Consider the following 20,920-nt stretch of genomic DNA (forward strand, 5'->3'; position numbering starts at 1 on the left):
GCAGGACTGGGCAGGGGGCGCTCCAGTCCTGGCGAGGGACAAGGACATGAGTGAGGGGCCGGAAGCTGCAGCCTTCAGGGCAGAGCTTCCCCGGGGCCAGAGCCCTCAGGAGGCTGCCCTGGACCAAGGGGACCTCTGTCGGCGATGCGTCTGCACCGTGCATGGCTATTGAAGGATTTGGGAAGCATTAGCAGTATTGACAAATGAGAAAACAAGGCAACTATAAACTCCAGGAAAGAGGAAAGGCACGAGCAAAGACACAGTGAGAATGCAGGGAAGAGTCGGTGCAGCGCCTGGAGCAAGGACACAGGTGCAGACTGCGGGCAGAGGGGAACCCTGGGAGCTGCAGCTGGGATCTGGAGTGGGAGGTGGGAGAACGTGGAAGAGAAGCGGGTAGGGGGGCCCCTTCTGAGGGCGAAGGTGCTGACTGGGGAGCAGAGGCCTCTGGGAGAAGCAGTGGTGAGGTTTGCAGGCAGCGCCTCAGAGAGAGTGCCCGAGCCAGGCTGGTTTCAGAGCTGCTGGCTTGCTTTCTCAGCCATAGTACTAGCTGCTTTTCGCAACAGTGTGTTTCAATTACTTTGCGAAAAACAAAAATTAGTGATCAATAGACTGGTGAGTCTGTCTTGGCAGTGGAGCTTCTGAGGACGGCCCCAGACCCTGGCATGGCCAAGTCAGACACCAGCCAGGTCCCCGAGCCTCTCTGGGCCAGCTGTCCACTGCCGGGCTGTGCCAGTGCCTGCGTGACAAGGGGAGATGGACTGACATTTGGCACAACAGCTCAGGTTGCTGCTTGGGACGCCTGCATCCTGTATCCGAGGGCCTGGGTTCAAGTCCTGGCTCTGGTCCAAATTCCAGCTGCCTGCAAATGTGCACCCCGGGAGGCAGCAGGTGATGGCTCAGTCCTTTGTCCCTGCCACCCGCGTGGAGCCCTCGCTGGAGTTCTGGGCTCCTGGGTTTGGCCTCACCCAGCCCTGGCTGTTGCAGGCATTTGGAGAGTGAACCAGTGGAAGATCCTCTTTCTCTTTTAAATAAAATGAAAATAAAGTTATTTTTTTCCAGTGGAGAGATGAAAACTGGACCTCCAGCACCAGAGTCTCCACGAGGCCCTGTGCAGCCGTTGAGCTCAGAAGGAATGCGCCACCGTGACCTGTGTTCATTTGATCCCAAAGCTTCCCTCTCAGAGAGAAGGGGAAATATGGGAGCAGGGGAAATTCTTCTCGGTGACCGTGAACTCCCAGACCACCAAGCAGGCCGGCCAATTTCCATAATATCCCACCTTGTTCTGCCCACGCTTCCCAGCGGTCTTTGATGCCACCATCGAGAAAGGAGCCCCAAGCCCCGGGCCCTAAAACAAATCAGCTGCTCCCGCCCCCTCTCCCACCCACCCCCACTCCACTGCCCCCTTCCCAGCCAGCGTCCCAGCGGGGGCAGCTCGGCCCTCGGGTGCCGTGCTCTGAGGGCACCAGGGCTCTTGCAAGGCTGGGCCCACAGCATCCATCGGCCATGGGAGCCTGCAGGTCGGAGGCCGGTGGCAGAGCAGTATGCGAGCCCAGGCCAGGGCCGACGTCCAGAGGGATCAGTGCAGCCGCCGACCCGCCTCTGCTCAGGTCACCTTCCCCAGGCCTGTTCTTCTCAGCTTTGCCTCTTGCTTCCAGACCCCCGTCCATGCTGTTCCCTCCACCCATGCTGTTCCCTCCATTGAGAATACCTTTCCTTGGCGCCTCCCTGATCGCTTTGCGCATCGCTGTCCGTCGTAGGCGAGTATCTCCCCCTCTAGGCTGTGAGCCTCTCCAAAGCCGGCCCCAGCCTCGTGTTGGGAACAAGGGACAAAGAGGCCTGCAGCCAGCCTTGGAGGGCCTGGGGAGGAGTCCTGGCTCCCCTACCTCTGCCAGCTTCCTGCTGACACGCACCCCGGGGGGCAGCAGGCGATGGCTCAAGGACTTGGATTCCTGCCCTCCACGTGGGAGACCCAGATTGAGTCCCAACCTCCTGGCTTCCTCGGGCCCAGCCCTGCTGTTGTAGGCCTTTGGGGAGTGGAGCAGCAGATGGAAGATCTCTCTGTGTATCTCTGCCTGTCCAATAAATAAAAATAAGTAAATGTTTCTTTAAAAAAAAATTCAAAGAGCTGGACCCGCTGTGACTTCTCTCTGAGCCTTGGGCACAGCGAGGCCTGGCATGGAGTAGAACCGGTTGCTAATGAGGGAAGAGCTGTGACTTTGGGGTTGGGCACAGGGACGGGGTGGGGGGGTGGCGGGAAGGGCGGCCCAGCCCTGGACCAGCTGCCTTCACCTCCAGGGTGTCTGCTTAGAGGGCCCCTCACGACACCAGGGGGCGACCACCACAAATGCGATTCCCCAGTCCCCGGAAGGCCTTCAAGCAGGGGCCCCTGCCCTGGGACCCTGTCAGGGCTCCACGCCCCTCCCCTGGGTGGCAGCCTGCTAGGGGCTGGCTCTGGTGTTTGCAGCCCCTAACCCTGGTCCCTGCAGGTTTCTGCCTGGGCATTCACAGTGGGGAGGGAAGAGACGGAGCCTGCCCTGGCCCCAGGGCCCAGCGCACAGCTTCCCTGACTGTGGGGATCCGCAGGCAGCTGACTTCAAAGTATTTCATGTCCCGCGCCCCTGTATCCCCTCCAGTACAGCCAAGGTGCCTCCGCTGACTTCCCAGAGGGTTGTGAAGGTCAGGCCAGTGTGGAGAGGCCTCAAGTGGGCAGCGGACGGGTGGGCCTGGTGGGGGAGGCAGGCACCAGCTGACCCTTCTCCCTCCACTTCCTACACCCACCCAGATAAGAAGGGCACCGCCACGGACCAATGGAAGAGCACCGGCGGAACTTGCCCAAGTGTCTGGTGGAGCTGGGGCCTCGTCCTCTCCGGACAGGATGGAAGAGGCCCTGCTCCACAGCAAACCTTCAACTCCCCTGCCCCCACTGCAGCTAGTGCAGCCTCCAAAGGCTGCCTAAAGACCTCTGAGCCCAGCCTGCTCTGCTCACCAAAGCCGGTTGGGCTGGGTTCTGGCGCCCCCTGGTGGTCATTCCTGAGACTTTCCCCCACTGGACATTGCTGGACTGGCTGGAGATGCAGGCTGCCAAGCTGCAGGGGGTCAGAGGTCTGGGCCCACAACCCCTTGGATTTACTGCATGACCTTGAACAAGCCCCTGGACACAGCCCAACCCAACTGTCAGAGATTAGAGCAGAAGGAACTGCCCCCTATACTCATTGGGGTGGGAACTGGGAGACTTAGGACGCCAGGGGAGGCAGCACCTGCCCAAGGGGTGGGGGCCACAGCGGGGCTGGAGAGTGCACGTGTAGGGCCAGGAGAACTTGCCCTTTCCCACTCTCACCGCACCTGACTTCTGTCCCATCGTCCCAGCCCAGGCGCCAGGGTCCACGGTCAGCGGCTGACCGTTCACTGTCTCCAGTCTTTTCCCCTCACAGCGCAGCCTGGTGGCCAGACGCTCACCATGCAGGCCGAGCACCAGGTGCTGTCCACAGCCCCAACCCTGCGGGGCCCTGGTGCCCTTCTCGGTTACCCTCATCCCACATTCACCACTGGGGGTCTTGGGGCCCGGGCCTGTCCAGGTGCTGGCAACAGAGCCAGGCCCACTGAATGCCATGCCAGAGACCCTTGGCCCCTGGCCACCGCTCTCTAATGAGCACCCCGCATGAGCTCCACACCAGCCTGCGACTTGCCGTTTCTTCGCCCCGCCTCTTTCTCCTGCCTCTGCCCATCATCCCAGCTCCTCTGCCACAGCCCCGCCAAGACCCCCACCCACCCGGCTGTCTGGCCTCCCCTTTATGGCCCGGGGTTGCGAACACAAATATCCTGCCTCTTCCTTCCCCCACCAGCTGCCCACCCACTCTCAGGGCCCCAGGACCTGAGGTCCGGTGGGGCTGGGGGTCTGCGGGCCCCTGAGACACAGGCAGAATGTCCTTCACAAGCAGGCTGCCAGCTGGGGCTGGAAAGCCTCTCTCCAGACCTGCGCACCTCCCCCGGCAGCACGATAGCTCTGGTGCTGCATGTGTGACCTTGTGGCTTTAACTCACACCTCAGGGTGGGGGCAATCTTCCACTCAGAGCTGCAGGGGAAGGGGCTGGGCCCCTGGGGGAGGCAGACTGGTTCCAGGAGACCCAGGCTATCTTGTGGACCTTGTGGCTTTAAATCACTCCTCCAGGGTGGCTGCCATCTTTCACCCAGAGCTAGCAGAGGAGAGGGGGCTGAGCTTCCAAGGACACGGACAGTCTCCAGGAGACTCCTGCTCCCTCCAGGAGCCCAAGGCACTCAACATATGCATGTGAAACCCCTGTCCAATGGGCACCCCCAGTAGGACTCAAAGAACCGCCTTAAAAACCCGGGGCACTTCCTCAAAGCCAGTGTCCGGGCACTCCGCCCCGGCTCCTCTGGGACCAGACGCTTTCTCTGTCGCTCGCCAATCAAATAAGTTTATTTTCTGTCTAATAAAAGTTGCTGCCTCTTTGCAAATTGTTTCCCAGCTTTTTATGTTTATACTGAGCTGTGGAAAAGAACCCAGGAAATTCGCTAGGGCAGCCGCCCTCCCCTCCTCGACCTCTCCCCCTCTCCCTGAGGTTGCAACCTGTACCCTCCCTGCCCTGACGGCCCCTCCCTCAGGCTCAGCGGCACACCTGCTGGCTGCTCCAGGGGCCAAGGACCTGAGCGCCACCTGGGCTCTTGGCTTAGGTGCCTGTAAAAGGACACTGGACGAATGCAGTGGCCATCAGAGAAGGAGGCACTTCTCTCTATGGGGAGGAGAGAACTGCCACTTTGCTTATGACCATGTCTAAATACTGACAGAGTTTGTGGGTTCAAAAGGGCTTCCATAACCTAGGCAGCTCATGAGAAGAGCCTCGGGTGGTCACTGACGTCATACATAAGAGTGATTGTTAAATTAGCAACAGGAGTCACTGTGCACCAGCTCCCCATGCAGGACCTCTGTCCTCGATGAGTTGTATTATGAGAATTAACTGTAAAACTAGTTCTCAGTTGTGTGTGTGTGTGTGTGCACGTGCACAAATTGTTGAAACCTTTACTAAGTATAGAGTTGTTCTTCTGTGTACAAAGTTAATTGAAAATGAATCTTAATGGAGAATGGGACTGGGAAGGGAAGAGGGAGGAGGAGGAGGGGTGGGAGTGTGGGTGGGAGGGCGGGTATGGTGGGAAGAATCACTGTATTCCTAAAGTTGTACTTATGAAATTTGTATTCCTTTAAACATTAATGAATTAAAAAGAGAAAGGCACTGCACGCTCTGTGAGTGGCACTGGGGTGACCAAGTCCAAACAGCAAACAGCTCCTTCTGACGCCTTCTAATCTGGTGATAAAGACTTGCCGGAGGCTGGGGTGGGGGCAGGGCAGGGGTGAGGCGGGGCTCTGCCTTCCCGAGGGACAGACAGGGAGGTGAGCTGCCCAGCCCAGGCCCTCGACACACCAGGCCCTCCCCGTGCCTTGCCCTCTGTGCTCCAGCCGGGCACAGGCTTCCTCGGGTGCCTCCACAGCCGGAGTGGAGTGTCTTTCCTGGTGGCTCCCCGGCTGGCTCCTCCCAGGACAGGTTTGTCCAGCCTGTCTCCCTTTCTAGCCAGGAGGTCTTCCCCGCCTCTTGGACTGGCCGTGGGCCTGCCCGGTTGTCCTGAGGTCGCGGGCTCCTGGAAGAACAAGTGCAGCCCCTGTCAGCACGGCTCTAGGAGCCTGTGAACTGGGCACACGGCCTGCGCACGTCCTGGGTCGTGACAGCCCGTGTCCACCCGCTTCGCCAAGCACACGGTCCACGCCCGGCAAGGCCGCCCGACCCCGGGCTCAGCGAGAAGCCACGCTCTGAGTCCGCTGTCAGTGGAAGCCAGCCGGGGCCTCGGGTGGCGGCCGCGCGTCCCCTCCTGTTGTGGATTCTTCTGAACAAATTGTGAGTTTCACAAGACACTCAGGGCCCGCGGGGCAAACACAGGTTCCCACGGGGAGGGACCTGCCGGGCTGAGGCTGACCCCCTTGGCCCCGCCACAGCCCCAGCTGGGCGTGGAGAGGCTGGGAAGCAGCACTCAAGTCTCCTGGCTCCCAGGCTGGTGCTCCGCCCCCCCACCAACACACACACACACAGCCTCCTGCCTGCCATCCAGGCCAGGAGAGCAGGATGGCTCCATGGCCCTCGCGCCCAGCACAGTCTTCCACCGACACCACCTGAGACAGATGGCCTGGAGCTCCAGGAAGCCTGCACACGGCACCTCCGTTGCATGCTGGGAAGTCACCGCAGGCCTCAGTTTCCCTTTCTGAAGAACAAGGGGCCAGGCCCTGAGCTCTGTAGCCCCCACTCTCCCCGGAGGGAGCCGTCTGGCTCAGGCGCCTGTACCACGGCTGGGCAACTGTGGGTGATAAGAGCCTGTGTCTCCTCTTTTCCATCTGGGTGGCAGGCGACCCTCTGGAAGCTTCCAGAACTGCTAAGGTTGTCTTAGTCTGACACACATTCCCCAACCTGAACTCTCTCACAACAAAGCAGTAAGTGAGGCCACAAGGGACTCAAGTTCACGCCAAGCCTCCTCTCGGAGGGTTTCATCCGGGGAAAGCCACTCGCCTCACCTTTGCACACCTCCTGCACCTGTCCCTCTCTTCCCTCCCCCATCCCGATCCTGTCCTGCATTCAAAGCGCCTGACTCCAGCTTCCTCTTGATGGGCACCCTGGGAGGCAGTGGTGATGGCAAGTCATTGGGCCCCTCCCACCCATGGGGGAGACCTGGGCTGTATTCCTGGATCCTGGCTTCAGTTCTTCAGCCATTGCAATCATTTGGGAGAGTGAACTAGCTGATGGGCTCTCTCTCTCTCTCTCTCTCTCTCTGTGTGTGTATGTGTGTGTGTCCCTCTTAAAACAATTGAGAGATCTGTTTAGCCATGTCAGGTCCGAGATGCGGGGCTGCATCACCCCCCCCGCCACACACACACACATACAGACGCACACACGCACACACACCACGCTCACACACACAACAGATTCACTCCCTACCCTGCTCTGAGTGCCCGGGGCTGAGCCCAACAGACAGCATCCCCTGGTTTCCTGTGCTCGCTGGTCTCTGGCAGGAGAGCAGAGGGCAGGAGGAGACAGACGTGGGCTATCTTCCCTCAGATGGAAGACGGAGGTTACGCCCTGTACCCACCACCCCTGAGCAGGGCCCCGGCACTGCAGGCCGCAGCTCTGACCCGCTTACCGGGGAACCGACCGGGCTCCCTGTGCGGGAGGGACTCAGAGTAAGAGCGGGCTCTGCATGCGGCCCGGGCTGCGGCGCCAGCTGCCCTGCCACGCAGCCCTCGTGGCCCAGCGGACCCACTGGTACCTGCAGGGTCCTGGGAAGCCTGGGGCCCGCGTGGGGTCCCTGGCCTCGCCCTCAGAGTCACAGAATCAGACCTCCATGTGTGGGGGCCCAGCGTGTGCTCCCCCCCACCCCGGCAGCTCTTAGGCCCTAGAAAAGCAGCGCAACCTGGCCACTGGGCCTGAACCCTCTGCCTCAGGACACCGGATGGCTACGACCGGAGCTGCACGCCTTCCTGGTGTCCTCCTGCTCCCTTCTGCCCTCTGCCCTGTGCCCTGGGAGGCTGCCCTGCGGCCTGCAGGGGCCTCACCGTCACAAGCCCTGGGCTCTGCAGCAGCCTGAATCCTGGAAGCGGACCTCGAGCCCCTGAAGAGGCTGCTGCCCTGGCGAGAGCCCAGCCAGGCGCTGCCCAGCCGCTCACCACAGGGGTTGCAAGATAATAGAGGGACGGGTTATTAAAAAAAATGTATTTATTTATTGGAAAGCATTATCTATGGAGAGAGACGGGGGAGAGGAGAGATCTTCCATTCTCTGGTTCACTCCCCAAATGGCCATGACAGCCGGGGCTGGGCCAGACCAAAGCCAGGCTCCTGGAACTCCATCCGGGTCTCCCTCGTGGGTGCAGGGACGCTAGTGCTTGGGCCATCGTCTGCTGCCTTATCAGGCACAGTGGCAGGAAGCTGCATCAGAAGCAGAGTAGCTGGGACTTGAACGGGTGCTCTGTTACAAGATGCAGCAAGCGGCGTCCCCACTGTGCCACAATGCCCGCCCCTCCCACCTGGTTCTGCGTGCACATTTCCCTGAGAGGCTGGGATGCTACTGCCCTCACCCACCTTTTTGACTCGGAGGGACAGGTAAGCCAAGTATACTCATTTTCTCCTGCTGCATAGCAAATGATCACATGCTTAGTGGCTTAAAACAACCCCCATCTGGGGCCCACACTGGGGCAGCGGGTTAAACCACCACCTGAGATCCCTGCTGCGCCACTTCTGATCCAGCTCCCTGCTAACAAGTGTGGGAAAGAAGCAGAAGGAGGCCCAAGTCCTTGGGCCCCTGCCACCTACTCAGGAGACCCAGATGGAGTTCCAAATCCTGGCTTTGGTGTGGCCCAGCCCCCGCTGTTGTGGGTATTTGTGGAGTGAACCATTGGATGGAAGATCTCTCCTCTCTCTCCTCTCTCTCTCTCTCTCTCTCTCTCTCTGACTCTGCCCTTTAAACAAATATTTTTTAAAGCCTGGGTGGGAGCAGCTCCAGAGGTGCAGGTCGCTTACCTGAACACTGGGCTTTGGGTGCCAGGGACCGGCCCCTGCTGTTCTGTCTTCTCTGTGGGAGCTCCTGTGGGCCGGTCACAGAGGAGCAGCTGCTGGCAGCCTTGTGTACAGGTGCATGTGCACGGTGCCCCCGCACTGGCCGGGGGTGGAGGGAGGCTGCGTGACTGCTCTGCCCAGGCTGCCCTACAGACGGCCGTGAGAGGAGAGGCCCCTGCTGCCAGTGTCCACCAGCACCTCTCCGACCGCCCCCTGCCGGGGAAGGAGACAGCCCAGCTGCAGATCCATACTGACTCGTAGGCAGCGGCTGTGGGTGCTACCTGGGAAACATGACATTGGAAGACTGGAGACAAGGAGGTAGGTGTGGCTGCCCCTCTCAGAACAGGTGCAGTGTGGGAAGGCACTGTGGTCCCCAGCAAATGCCCAGAGAGTAAGCCCTGGGAAGGACGCTCTCGGACGGCCTGTCCTCTGGACGTCAGTTCCTCTCTTTCCCCAGCTGGTGCTGTCCTTCCTAGATGGGCCGGTGAACCAGGTGACCACGAGAGCAGGTGTCTCAGTCTGCGGGGCACAGCTGGGTGTCTCCAGCACCACTCAGCCTCACGGGACCTGGGGGCAGACTGCTTTTCTCAGCTGAGTTCTTCCACTGCGCTGCCATCTGTGGCTGGACACAATGCCTTGTCCATCACCGTGCTGGGGCCTCCAACCCAGGAGCTCCTTTTACAGTGAGGGCAGCAGACATGGGCTTGGCAGGGGGCTGCAGAAGGTTCAGTTACAGCCCAGGTGGGTGGGAGGCGGCGCCCCGTGAGTAGGGGCCTGCCCCGTGGGACAGAGTGAGTGCCTGCACCAGTGACTATCACACATGGTGCTGTGTCCCTACTCGCTCTTTGTTCTTTTTAAATAACAGCTTGGCTGGGATGTAATTCCACGCCACTGTCGCCTGCGTGAAGTGTACTGCTCCCCGGTGCATTCACAGGGCACCCGTGCTTGGACCTCAGTACCCCGCTTCCGGGGTCCTGTCTGCCCCCTCTGCAACACAGCAGGCCACAGCGCCTCTGCCCAGACTCCCGCAGCTTCCGTTTCTGCATTTGCTGCTTTTCCTCCCAGCAGCAATATCTGAGGCCCTTCGTCAGGGGACAGCCCTCGGCCCACAGGCTCAGGCAGCTGGGGGGACCTGGGCTGGCCTGCACCCCAAGGCGCCCCTAGCCAGTGCCTGGCGTGGAGGGAGAGGAGTGGGAAAGCCTACCTTCTGCCCACCCCCAGCTCCCTGGGGGGCTCAGGCCAGGCTGAGCCCCTGGATTTGCACTTGTCCTTCTTGCTGTCCCTGGGAGCCTGCTTAATGAATCACCTGTCCACAGAACCCCACCTTGAGGAATCCAAACTGGGGTTTGGACAGCAGCTGGGGCCCAGCAGGCTTGGGGGTGCTATTTCTCAGAGCCTCTGCCAGAAAGCACAGCCCTAGTTCTACTGAATTAGAAACGGGGGGGACCTAACGGCCTCCTGGAGTTACCCATGCTCCTCACCCGACTGGCACAGCCTTGCCCTGGCGCTGGGGAGGGACTGGGTGGCCAGGGGCCCCCGGGCTCCGTCTGCAGCACAGGGTGGGGAGAAGTAAGCTTCCCCACGGAGGCCGGGAGGGCCGCACCCAGGTCCTCCTGCCCAGGCCCACCGGAAAGCGCAGCCCACATCAAAGCCAGGTGAGCAAGGACCGGCCCCGCAGGATGAAGAACCGAGTCACCAGCCAGGGACAGAAGCTGAGGGCTGTGAGCGCAGTGTGGACCAGGGGCTAGCTAACAGGAGTTAGCGGCGACTGTGGGCCCCGCCCAGCGGTCAGTGGCAGACATGGTGGCGGCAGCTTCTGCCTGCTCACTGTGCCCTTGGGTCATCTCTTCCCCCAGCTCCTGCCACACGGCCGGTGGCCTGGGCGAGGCTCTGGGTGGGAGCTGGCTGAATCACAACACTCCCCGAGGACGGCGCAGCTCACCGCCCACTTGGGAGACTGCGTTTGCTTCTCTCAGCTGTGGAGCGAACTGGGGGCAGACAGCGAGGGAGCTGCCCCATGCCCCTTGCATTGCGCTCTGCACGGCCCGGGCTCCTCCACTTTGGGCTTCCGGTTAGGGTTTGTCCAAGGGCAGGCACTGGCAGGAGGTGGGCTCAGGAGAGCCAAGTCGGCTGTTCCTGCCATGGTTTCTCCGTTTTTGGGGATACATTCTAAATGCAGACATGCACCAGGTGTGCAAGGTGATACACATTCCATTCAGAAGGTGAGAAAGTGAACACACACATGCACACACACACACACACACAAGCATGGGCTGCCCCCACGGAGAGCTACCCAGCTTGAGTGGGCAGTGGGCCACAGTCTGCACAGGGAAGGGGGGCACGGAGAGTGGCATCTAGCAGTCCCTCCAGCTGTGACAGTGAGAGAGTGGGAACACACCTCCCCGGCATTGGCCTCCTTTGTGGGGTGGGGGGTGGGGGGATAATGCCTCCACAGGCATGAAGCCACCTGGGAATTTTACAGCACCTACATGAATTCCACATGGAGCTCAATATCCATATTTTTTAAAAGAGATTTATTTATTTATTTGAAAGAATTACACAGAGAGAGGAGGAGAGGCAGAGAGAGACAGAGGTCTTCCATCTACTAGTTCACTCCCCAATTGGCCAGAACGGCCAGAGCTGCACCGATCCCAAGCCAGGAGCCAGAATCTTCCTCCGGGTCTCCCACGAGGGGGCAGGGGCACAAAGACGTGGGCCATCTTCTACTGCTCTCCCAGGCCATAGCAGAAAGCTAGATTGGAAGTGGAGCAGCCGGCACCCATAGGGGATGCCGGCACTGAAGGTGGTGGCTTTACCCACTATGCCACAGCACTGGCCCCTCACTATCCGTATTTTCATGGCATGTAACCCCCAGGCCCCGGATGAAGCAGATGCGTCTGGAAAGGGGACATTTTGATTGGCAGATAGGGGGATAGCATTACATATGGGGCTTGCGACCTCCAGTTCAGTGATTCTAGACTAACTTCCAGCCTATATATCCCACGGCAAGAGCAGGTCCCTCACTAAAACCTCCTGAGCCTTCTTAATTGGTTTGTTTCCTGCCACAGCCCCTACGCCAGGACACCTTCTCAACAAGCCCTTACAGAGGTTGAGTCCAGGGGCCAGCACAGTGACACAGCAGATAAAGCCACCACCTGCGACGCCAGCATCCTGTAGGGGCTCTGTTTCAAGTCCTGGCTGCTCCGCTTCCAATCCAGCTCCCTGCTAATGCACCTGGGAAATCAGTGGAAGATGGTCCAAGTCCTTGGGCCCCTGCACCCACGAGGGAGACCCGGAGAAAGCACCTGGCTCCTGGCATTAACCTGGCCTGACCCCATCTTTTGTGGCCATTTGGGGAGGGAACTACCAGACAGAAGATCTCTCTCTCTCTCTTTCTCTATCATTCACTTTCTGTCTCTTCCTCTCTCTGTGTATCTCCTTCAAATAAATACATTTTTAAAAAAATCAGAGAGAGGTTGAGGCCACACAGGAAACACACACCTGGAGCCCAGGCTAGCCACCACTGGAGAGTCCAGAACCTAGGTTAGCCCTCCCTGCATACTGGATGGAGCAGAAAACATGGATCTGGATGAACAACTCCAGAGAAGAAGCGTGGACAGGGACAGAGGAGGGGGCAGGATCCCCCTGGGAGGGCCACATGCGAAGAGCAGGCAGAGGAGGAGGAGCAGCAGCAACAGACGAAGAAGCAGTATCCCTGGAGGCAGGAAGCAGGGAGGGGGCTGTCCTGGAAGTGCAGAGAAATGTGTGGGAAACATGGGAGCAGATCAAGGGAGCCGAGGACAGAGAACTGACCCCTGGAACCGGCCACAGGTCCTTGCTGGCGATCCCAGTGGCCGAGTCAGAAGTGGGTCTCACCTGCGAGGAACTCCCAGGAGCAGGCGCAGTGAGGTCCTGGGAGACAAGTGCAGGGCACACCAGGCAGCCAAGGCTGGACCTGCGGAAGCTGAGACAAGGCCCTCAGGGAGAGGACCCAGGCAGAGGGCCTGCACGAGCCAGCCCGGGGGACATTTTGGGAAATTCTGGTGCAATGGGGACAGAGGGGCAGGCAGAGGAGACTCTAGAACCGTCAGCTGGACTGGGGGCTGGAGGAGGCCTTGCCGGCCTGCCTGGGGAGCTGGCAGTGGCCAGGAGGAGCTAGATCTGTGTGTTAGGGCCTCACACCAAGATGCACAAGAGAGACAGCCATCTCATCACGAGAGCCCAGCACAAGGCCTGACACTGCAGGCATCCACTGAACGCTGATGCTGCCCGGGTGGGTCCCGGGCTGCGTCTGCTGGTGCAGATGGCCCCTGACATCACTCCATGACTGATGTGGTTATGCCATGGGAGCAAAACCCTCCCAACTGGAAAACAGAACCCAAGAGCCAGATGTAGAGAAGCCCTGACTTAACTAAGGTCCAACAATGGCAACGGCCAGGGTTTCACAACCAGGTGTGGGCCACACATCAGAACCACGCCCCGGGATCTCTGGCTTTCCCAAGGAGATCAACTGTCCCAGAACAAGGCTGACAACCCCAGGTGGCAACTCAGTGTTTGCTGGGTAACTGGATTACAGCTGGAACTTAACTGCCCATGAACATGGGAAGAAACTCAAGTTCACACAGAATGTCCTGTGTCTTCATCTACCACCAAGGAGGAGAAAGAAAACAGATTTTCTGATTCAAACTTAAAAAAAGAAAAAAGACAAAGACACAACGCAGCAGCTAATTACTCGCAGGCCAGTGCCTGCACTGGCTCAAATGCAAGAGCTGACCCTGTAAACATTAGCATCTTGCATGCTGCTAGTAATAAAACGGGCACAAAGCACCCAGGGGCTTGGCATCTGCCCCCAGGACGCGGCACAGCCTGGGGAGCCCTCTCCAGCCTGCCTACCTGATCCCTTGATCACTGGGGCTGGTGTGGCATCTCCCGTCTGGTGTGGCAAAGCGTGACATGGCATAGAGGTTGGCCACTTCCGGGAGGAGGAGGTGCAGCCTGCAGACTGGGTGCTCTCTGAGAGTGGCTGGGTTGCCAGCACCCGCCGAGGGTCCCTCTGAAGGCAGATGAGTCAGCGAGGTGGCCCTACTGGCACAGGGATTGTACCAGGAGGAACTGTTAAGTAATTAAGGCAGGGGCCAGCGCTGGGCTGGGCAGGTTAGTGGTCACCTGTGATGCTGGCATCCTGGACCGGAGTGCAGGTTTGTGTCTCAGCTGCTCTCCGTTTCCAACCCAGCTCCCTGCTAATGTGCCTGAGAACACAGCGAAAGATGGCCTGAGCACCTGGGTCCCTGTCACCCAGGTGGAGACCAAGATGGAGTCCCTGGCTCCTGGCTGCAGCCTGGTCCAGATATGGCTATTGCAGGCCTGTGGGGAGCGAACCAGCGGATGGAAGAGCGCTCTGTGTCCCTCCCTCTCTGTCACTATGTTCTTCAAATAAATCTTGAAAAGGGAGGAAGGGAGGAGGGGTGGAAGGAAGGAGGGAAGGAAGGGTGGAAGGAAGGAGGGAAGGAGGGAAGGAAGGAGGGAGGGAGGGAGGGAAGGAAAGAGGGAGGGAGGGAAGGAAGGAAGGAGGGAGGGAGGGAGGGAAGGAAAGGGGGAGGGAGGGAAGGAAGGAGGGAGGGAGAGAGGGAAGGGAGGGAGGGAGGGAGGAAAGACGGAGGGAGGGAAGGAAAGAGGGAGGGAGAGAGGGAGGGAGGGAAGGAGGGAGGGAGGGAAGGAAAGAGGGAGGGAGGGAGGGAGAGAGGGAGGGAGGGAAGGAAAGAGGGAGGGAGAGAGGGAGGGAGGGAAGGAAAGAGGGAGGGAGGGAAGGAAAGAGGGAGGGAGGGAGGGAGGGATAGAGGGAAGGGAGGGAGGGAGGGAAGGAGAAATTAAGTCAGTGGCAGCAAAGAAGAGGAAGCTAACGGTGTCCTAGCAGGAGGACGGCTACATGCAGGACGTTCCATCACGTCAATGAACTACTGCAGAGCTGCTCGCCAGAGTGATGGAGACAGGAGCTCTCCAGCTCTACCATGGAAGTTCATAACTGGGGGTGCTGGGAGAGGGGCAAGGGCTCTGGGCTTGGACAGGGCGGCTGGGGGCTGGGGAGCACACCTTGATTTCCACAAACTTCTAACCATAACTCAGCGGCTGCTTGAACAGCAAATGCAGGCCACAGAGCTGGTGTGACTAGCTGTGACTATTCGTGTGTCATCTTACAGGTGCTGCAAGTGCCTTGAAAGATCAGTTATGGAGGCCGGCGCCGCGGCTCAATAGGCTAATCCTCCGCCTACGGCGCCAGCACACCGGGTTCTAGTCCTGGTCGGGGTGCCGGATTCTTTCCCGGTTGCCCCTCTTCCAGGCCAGCTCTCTGCTGTGGCCCAGGAGTGCAGTGGAGGATGGCCCAAGTGCTTGGGCCCTGCACCCCATGGGAGACCAGGAGAAGCACCTGGCTCCTGCCTTCGGATCAGCACGGTGCGCCAGCCACAGCGCACTAGCAGCGGCGGCCATTGGAGGGTGAACCAACGGCAAAGGAAGACCTTTCTCTCTGTCTGTCTGTCTGTCTCTCTCTCTCTCTCTTTCTCTCACTGTCCACTCTGCCTGTCAAAAAAGAAAGAAAAAAAAGAAAGATCAGTTATGGCACGCCTCTGAACTGCTGCCAGCGAAGAGACCCACTGCTAGGCTCCGTGATTTAACGTGTGCATCGAGAAGTGCGTGTGTTCCCAAAGCACAGCGTATTTCTCTGTTCTGACAGCGTATTAAGCGTCAGTGGTTTCCTCCATAACCAAGGCCAAGGGTCACAGACTTCACCAGGCGGCAGAGAGCTCTGCAGTACCCACATGTGCGCATGCACACACATATGCACACATGTAAATCCATGTGCACACACACACACACACTCACAGGCTTGAGCCAGGATTAATGAACAGAGCAGCATGCACAGCAGTGTGCACCTCACTCCACTGCATGTTTGTTTAAAAACAGATCAATGGCGGGGCAGATAGCTCCGTGGTACAGAGGGTAAAGCTCCAGCCTGCAGTGCCCGCATCCCATATGCGCGCCAGTTCAAGTCCCTGCTGCTCCACTTCCGATCAAGCTCTCTGCTATGGGCTGGGAAAGCAGAAGATGGCCCAAGTCCTTGGGCCCCTGTGCCACGTGGGAGACCCAAACGAAGTTCCTGGCTCCTGGCTTCAGATTGGCCCAGCTCTGGTCATTGCAGCCATTTGGGGAGTGAGCCAGCGGATGGAAGATCTCTCTCTCTTTGCCTCTTCCTCTCTGTAACTCTGCCTTTCAAATAAATAAATAAAAATCTTAAAAAAAAAAAAAAAAGATCAATGGAACAAAAGAGAGAAGCTGCCAAAAAAATAAAATTCACTGGAAGACTACACGTGTGGTGCTGGAGCCACAAGACATCCATGGGCCAACAAATGAGCTGAACCCACATCGCACGCCGGATACAAAACTCCAGCGGAAAATGCGAAACTGGATATGAATAAGTCGGGTGCTCGAACCAGCATTAAGGTCCTGCTCGTGCCAGTGGCTTTTGAAGGGGGCAAAGGATGAGGGTGACAGAGGTGGGGGAAACCCTACTCCTGGCTCACACTTCCAAAACTGTTGACATTTTATGCATTAGTTATACTCGCAACTAATTATTTTTCATCAAAAACTAAAAGCCTGAAGAGAGATGAAAAAGGGGATCATGAAAAGAAATGATCTTGGTAAAAATCAAACTGCTTCCTAGGATATATTGGAGTTAAAAGCACGAATACTGAAGCTTCATCATCCACTTTGTGAGAAGGCTGAGACTTACATTTTGCTAAACTATTAATACTCATCAAAAAAAAATCAACTCCATGCTTCCTTGCTCATTTTTCTTAACAGAATAAAAGGAGTTCGGAAGTCTTTTTATTTTTTTATTTTTTTATTTTTTGACAGGCAGAGTGGACAGTGAGAGAGAGAGAGACAGAGAGAAAGGTCTTCCTTTTTGCCGTTGGTTCACCCTCCAATGGCCGCCGCGGCCGGCGCACCGCGCTGATCCGATGGCAGGAGCCAGGAGCCAGGTGCTTTTCCTGGTCTCCCATGGGGTGCAGGGCCCAAGCACCTGGGCCATCCTCCACTGCACTCCCTGGCCACAGCAGAGGGCTGGCCTGGAAGAGGGGCAACCAGGACAGAATCTGGTGCCCTGACCGGGACTAGAACCCGGTGTGCCGGCGCCGCTAGGCGGAGGATTAGCCTAGTGAGCCGCGGCGCCGGCCAGTTCGGAAGTCTTTTTAAAAACTGATCTCATTCCCTGTATGAGACCTGAGCTAGCTCCACTTTGTACCAGGCTGGTCCACAGTGCTGGAACCCACAGAGCTGGGGAGCAACCCCGGGGGTACCACGACTCCCCCAAGACTGTCAGAGAGCAAGGGCACATAGGAATTTAGCTCTGGTCTCCGGAGGAGCGCGAACTTAACCCCAGCTCTGCCACTTGCAAACAGCCCGGCCGAGGGCAAGAACCCAACCTCTGCGGGCTTGGGTTGTCTCTCGGTTAAGATGAGGTGCTGGTGGCTGCCCGGAGGGGCAGCCTGTGAGGATCCACGGGCAGAAGGGGTGGTGAGCGCTCAGCACCGCACCTGGCACCGGGGAGCACCTGGAGGCAAACAGCCACCACCGGGGGCCATGGCGACTCCCAGGATCCTGCTGTCACAGCCTCAGGTGGACACCTGCATTCAGGCACCCACACAGGTGCCATCGTCCGTGTGCCAGGAGGCGACATCAGAGGAGCAGGTTCACCCAGGCGCTCTCGCCTCCTCGGCTCATGAGGCGAGGGGAGGCTGGGCAAGGTTCCCGATACCCCAGAGCACACAGGTAGGAAGCGCCGTGGGCCTTGGCCAAGGAGAGCAGGCCTGGCTGTTTCCAGGGTCTCTTCAGCAGCTCCCTAGCAGGAGGGGCCCACCAGCCCCCACCCCCACAGCCTCCGTGCTCAGGAGGGGGAGGAGCTGTGTGAGTACCCAGGGCTGCAGGGACAGGACCTCGTCCACCGTTCCAGGCCCAGAAGGACTTGTTTTGTCTCCAAGAGGGTGCCGACCATCCCGAGCTCATTCTCCAGGAAGCACTGGGCACATCACGGTGGAAGAGCTGAAGAGACACGCACACACCCCTTTGTCACCCTTGGGCCACCGGATAGGCACACTGCCTACCTCAGTCCACATGGTGGGGCTCACGGCAACGCCAGGCCGCAGGAGTTGTTGATCGCCCTTCTCCCAGAGGGAGGTTACGCCTGGGGGTCTGGGTCTGGGGGCTCTTCCCACAGGGACTCACCCCCATGCCAACGTGAGCTCTCGGAGGAGTCCTGCGCGCTGTGGCCGGTGGTGAGGCTGCCCTCCCTGTGCTTTGCTGGTACTGCCCCAGAAACCAGAGTGCATTCTGTGTATGAGGAACCTCGGGGGTGAACTCGGGACAACACGGGTATAAAACTCTGGGGTATGGGGCCGGTGCCATGGCTCACTTGGTTAATCCTCCACCTGCGGTGCCGCCATCCCATATGGGCGCCAGGTTCTAGTCCCGGTTGCTCCTCTTCCAGTCCAGCTCTCTGCTGTGGCCCGGGAGGGCAGTGGAGGATGGCCCAAGTGCTTGGGCCCTGCACCCGCATGGGAGACCAGGAAGAGACTCCTGGCTCCTGGCTTCAGATTGGCGCAGTGCTGGCTGTAGCGGCCATTTGGGGGGTGAACCAACGGAAGGAAGACCTTTCTCTCTGTCTCTCTCTCTCACTGTCTATAACTCTACCTGTCAAATAAATAAATAAATAAATCTTTAAAAAGCCCTAAAATTATAAACAAAAACAAAACTCTGGGGCTGGCGCTGAAGTGCAGCAGGTAAAGCCTCCACCCGCAGCACCGGCATCCAATATAGGCACCGATTCCAGTCCTGGCTGCTCCACTTCCCATCCAGCTCCCTGCTAGTGCACCTGGGAGGGCAGCAAAATATGGTTCAAGTCCTTGGGCCCCTGCACCTACGTGGGAAACCTGGAAGAAGCTCCTGACTCCTGACTGCAGCCTGGTATAACCCTGGCCATTGTGGCCATTTAGGGAATAAACTGGAGGATGGAAGCTCTCTCTGTCTGCCTGTCTCTCCTTCTCTCTGTATCTCTCCCTTCCAAATAAGTGGAATCAATCTAAAAAAAAAAAAAAAAAAAAAAAATCCCCGGCCGGCGCTGCGGCTCACTAGGCTAATCCTCCGCCTTGCGGCGCCGGCATACCAGGTTCTAGTCCCGGTCAGGGCACCAGATTCTGTCCTGGTTGCCCCTCTTCCAGGCCAGCTCTCTGCTGTGGCCAGGGAGTGCAGTGGAGGATGGCCCAAGTGCTTGGGCCCTGCACCCCATGGGAGACCAGGAGAAGCACCTGGCTCCTGCCTTCGGATCAGCCTGGTGCGCTGGCCGCAGCAGCCACTGGGGGGTGAACGAATGGAAAAAGGAAGACCTTTCTCTCTGTCTCTCTCTCTCTCACTGTCCACTCTGCCTGAAAAAAAAAAAATCCCTGGGGGCAGGTGCTGTGGTGCAGCCGATTAAGCCAGGGCTTGGGATGCAGGCACCCCCTGTCTGACCAAGGGTCTTCTTCGAGTCCCAGCTACTCTTTGCTTCCAATGCAGCTTCCCACGAATGCCCCTGGGAGGCAGCGGATGACAGCCCAAGTGCTTGGGTCTCGGCCACTCACCCAGGAGACCTGGATGGAGCTTCTAGCTCCTGACTCTACCTTGGCCCAGCCCTTGGCTGTTGTGAGCATTTGGGGAATGAACCAGCAGATGGAAGATCTCGCTCCCTGTCACTCTGCCTTACAAATAAGTAAAAAAGGTCTTTAAAAACTCTAACTGGTGCCCCAGGATGTCCGTGGCCCTCGACACACCCTGGGTTGCATGTCTGCCTGGGGCTCTGATGTCACCGTCTTTTAGCTACCGAGGAGCAGGCTGAATGAGGGAAAGAGGGCGCGCGGGGCAGGCAGTGTGATTCCATGGAGGCCCACTCTGTTTTCTGACCCCTGTGGAAGTCCCAGCAGACGGGCAGCAGTGAGTGACCCGCCACCCCAGTCCACAAGATGCCCCAAACCCCATTAGCTCATTCGAAGCAGGCACAGCATGACTGCGGGACCACACTTAGCCAAGCCCCACGGAGGGATCTGCGCACGCAGAGGGTCACGGGCGCGCGGAGGGCGACAGGAGCTGGGCAGGCGCTGCGGGGCCTCCCCCGGAGTGACAGGCAATGACCAGGGGACGCAGGAAGGCGACTGGTAGAGCTCAGAGAGGGAAGCAAGCGGGGGCCGCACCAGCTGCACGCGCCTTCCCCAGGCAGCGCGGCGCAGAAACGGTTTGCTGAGATTGCTCACGCGTGGACAGACACAGAACCTTGACTTCCCAGGGACATCCCAAATCTCCAGGGGGCGCTTCAAGCCCGGCGCTGCAGGAAACGCTCCAGCCCCGAGCGCTGGGCCTTGGGTCGCTAGGCAACAGGCCCCGCCCCCTTCCGGCGGCGCCCGGCCAGGACACCCGATGCCGATGCCGGGGAAGCTGCCACCTTCCAATTCTCCCCGCTTAGTGCGTCTGTTTCCCGTGCTTCCCTGCGGGGCCTGGCTGTGCCACCCGTCCAGGCCTTGGGTACGCGGCCATGTGAGCAGGCTTGGTTTTCCGCAGCTCTTGCTGTTGGGAAGAGGCTTCAGGGAGCAGAGCTCCACTGACCCACACAGGCTAAGTGACCGTGGGCGACCCTCGGGAACAGGGAGGGCCAGCAGGGGCCTCTCTCCAGGCCGCCCTCCCTGAAGACCAGTAGGCTGGGGCTGTGCACCCCAATTGGTCTGTTCACCATTAGGGGCACCCCGCCCCCACCCTGCGGATTTGGGGAAGGCACTGTCCAATTCCTGGAGACTGGCTCCTGGGCTCTCGCTCTTCCCTGGACAGAGAACCGATGCCGTCTCACCCCAGGCCCCCCACCCTCCTTATGCACCTCTACTGGGGCTGCCCATCTCTCCTTCGTTCTTCTACTCCTGTTCGCCCTTTCCCATGCAGCTGAGCACTGTCTGGCCACCCCAGGGCCCCCGTACAGCTCCTATACCAGTCCCATCAGACTATCTGTGTCTCCCTGATTGGAGTCCGTGTTCTGGAGGGCAGGGCTGGGGACAGCCACAGTCTGAGTCTAGGAGAAACATGGGATGTTTCTTAGGGAAGAGGCCCAGAGCCCTGAACCAGCAGAATGGGATCAAGTTCTGTTTTGTAGAACCATCTCCCCCCACTGGCACCTTGACAGGAGCCAGAAGGAAAACTAAAAGAAATTTTGATGTTTTGTTTGTCCACGTGAGATTTCCCTAGGT

This window comes from Oryctolagus cuniculus, chromosome 7 (assembly GCF_964237555.1).
Source record: "Oryctolagus cuniculus chromosome 7, mOryCun1.1, whole genome shotgun sequence".
NCBI lineage: Eukaryota > Metazoa > Chordata > Mammalia > Lagomorpha > Leporidae > Oryctolagus > Oryctolagus cuniculus.